A 3,025-nucleotide genomic window follows, 5' to 3' on the forward strand; every position below is an offset into this window, starting at 1 on the left:
ATTTGAATATGGCCGTGTGTTGAGCGAACAGACCTGTTGGCAGCGCGGCGCCCAGGCGAAGGTCCAACAATCCGAAAATTTGTCATTATCTGGCAGTATGAAACGCCATTAAAATAGTTCCATTAACTAGACTCTGGGGTGTATTAAAGGAAATAATAGGCTTTTCAGTGCAGGGGGAGGCTTCATTAATAAAAGTAATGTCTCAGCTTTGGAGCGTTGCAGGTGTGATTTGTCTTCGTCTTTAATGGTATGGACTGATTAAGAAAGCAAACAGAGTGTGTGTGCATGTGTGCGCTGCGCTCAAATGAACCGACATGCAGCGTGTGTGTGTGTGTCTGCAGGAGTGTTTGTGCACACTGCAGGTGATTAGAGCGCCATTGCTTGTACTTTTCCAGTGTGTGTGTGTGTGTTTGTTGGCGTGTGCGTGTCCCAGTGTCCCTCTCTCATTGGCTGAATAATTCAGGCTTAGCAAACAGAGCTGACAAGACTATGAGTGATCCTTCACGTTGTTATTGACTTAGACTTTATTTATAGAGTGTGTGGTCCGGGCTGCGCAAGCTACACGCACACACATTAACACACACACACACACATTAACACACACAGCGCCACCCTCTCCGCGCCTCGCGAGCAGACACGATTAATCAGAAGAATGTTATAATTAGGGCTTAATACCCTCAGGCTACACACACACACACACACACACACACACAGAAACAACACTATATGTGAACATGAACATAATGTATGAATGCATGTGGTGCACAAACACACACACACACAGAGGGGGCCCTGTGTGTGTGTGTGTGTGTGTGTGTGTGTGTGTGTGTGTGTGTGTGTGTGTGGATGGGTTGCAGAGGGTGGAGTTTTTTTTTTTTGTGCTGTTTGTCTAAAAAGCGCTTTAAGGCCTGTTCTCTTCATCTGAGAGGTTGTTAAACAAAAGTCAGTTTGTTACAGTAGCGGGGGTCAGCGGGGTATTAATACACACACCAATGCAGATGTCTGAGCATTTTTACAGCCATCCGTGAGAAAGCCTGTTGTGTTCTGTGTCAAATCTAATGTCTGGTGATCCCCATTTGGCCGGGCCTATTTTGGTTGGAGGGTTCACATGAGCGCCTTCAAAAAGTACATATTTGTCTCTGAGATTCTTCTATAGAGTGAATCACAGTCACTTGCTTTCTTTTTTCTAAACTCACCACCAAAATAAAATACAAAGACTCTATTTAGTAATTACCAGTGGATGTGAATGAACACACACAGACACACACTTACACAAAAAAAGTGCATAAAACAGCAGCTATTTTCAGGGTTTTTATTTTTATTATAAATAGTAGAGATAATGCGCTCGTACACATGACGTTATGTCACATCGCTTTGTCAAATAATACAAAAAAATATATCAAAGGAATGAAAGGACTGGTTCGTTGTAACATAGACAGATGGACGACAACAAGAGCGCATATGGAGGCACTCTGTAATTTGATGGATAAAGTTTTTTTTTTCCTTTTTTTTTGTCACATGTTGAAAATATTTAGTTTTTTTTTACTTAATGACACGGTTGTTGACATACAATATATTTGTGACAATAAATATGTCCAGAATGCAACAGAAAACTAAATCAAATTTTCCTGCCTTTTTTTTCTTTCTTCTTCTTTTACTTTATAAAATGGAAACACACAACACAAAAAAAAACAAACAGAGAGAAAAAAGGTCCCCAAGCAACACAAAACAATACAAAATACAATTTTGGCTTTGTCATTCCTGGTTAATTTTCTGTTTACATAGTTTTTCCCTTGATTCATTCTTTTTTTTTTTTTTGCTCGTGACACTGCTGCGCCGACTTAAGTCTTTACAAATGTGCTCCTCTCGGTTACTATTACAGCATTATTAACTATGTTTCCTATTTGTTTTGGACCCAAAAAGACCTTCAAAGGCACACGTGTTGCTGGCTGCACAGATCCAAACCAAATCCAGAGTGTGTGTGTGACTGAGTCGTGTTTCGTACAGACTTTTTCAGAGGCAGAAACAGTTTTAATGGTGAGGTCGACTCTGACAGATACATGATATTGCACTTCTGGTCAGCAGGGAGAGTGGCCGTCTTTAAGTCTCAACTCTCTCTGTCTCTCAAGTGTCTCTCGGCCGTGACTTGTGACCTGGTGGCTTTCACTCTCCAGGAGAGGATCTTTTTAAGGGGTTTTTTTGTTTTGTTTTTTAACCCTGTGATCGATCTTGCCTATCCCCCCACCTTTAAAGCCACTCGGCCTCTCCTCTACTCTCTCATCTGTCACTTTCCCTAAAGTCGCCCCCTGACCTCCTCCGAGTCGCTCTCTGAAAGTACAAAAGGCCGAGATCCTCGCCCTCACCGTCCGAAACATCAATGAGACACAGGGACAGAGAGAGGAGAGGAGGGAGGGGGGAGCGGGGGGAGAGGGGGGGAGAGTCAGACAGACAGAGAGGGGGAGGAGGAGGAATGTTTGAATGAACTTTCTCTGCAGTACAGCTGTGGTGTACATTAGAGTTTCTTGATACCATAAAACCCACAGATTCGTTTGCTCACGTTTGTTTTCTTTCTCTCTGGAATTTCTCTCCATGTGTGGGATGCAGAGCGCTCAAATAAATGCAATAAAATCAACAAAGCCCTTTTTTCTTTTTCTCTCTTTCTCTCTCTCTCTCTCTCTCTCTCTCTCTCACCCCACTACGCAAGATACAGTTTGAGAGGATTAAGTTGGAAATACACGGAATTTCATATGAAGATATGTAAACACGTCCGGTGGTCTGCGACGAGGAGAGATCTGGGTTGTTGTTGTTTTTTTTCCATCCATGTGAAGTTTGGTCACTTTTTCTTTCTTTTTTTCTTTCTTTTTTTTATTTGGCGTTTGGTCACAACAACTCCGACCGAACCGACCACCACGTTATAAGCGCTGACACCTCTGCTGGTCATCTGCTATAGCGATGCAGCAATGTTCACAGTCACACAGTTTTTTTTTGTTTTTTTTTTGGTCTGATATTCCTTCTTTGTGGTCCC

At 42.3% G+C, this 3,025-nt stretch overlaps 1 long non-coding RNA gene across 1 annotated transcript in view; it reads left to right on the top strand.

The window, feature by feature from the left end:
- LOC146975742 (uncharacterized) overlaps nt 1-3,025 on the top strand; it is a 29,263-nt gene that overhangs the window by 17,909 nt on the left and 8,329 nt on the right. The gene's annotated exons all lie outside the window — the stretch shown is intronic.

Source organism: Trachurus japonicus, chromosome 13 (assembly GCF_045865225.1).
Source record: "Trachurus japonicus isolate A0001 chromosome 13, Traja_1.0".
In the NCBI taxonomy this organism is placed as follows: Eukaryota; Metazoa; Chordata; class Actinopteri; order Carangiformes; family Carangidae; genus Trachurus; species Trachurus japonicus.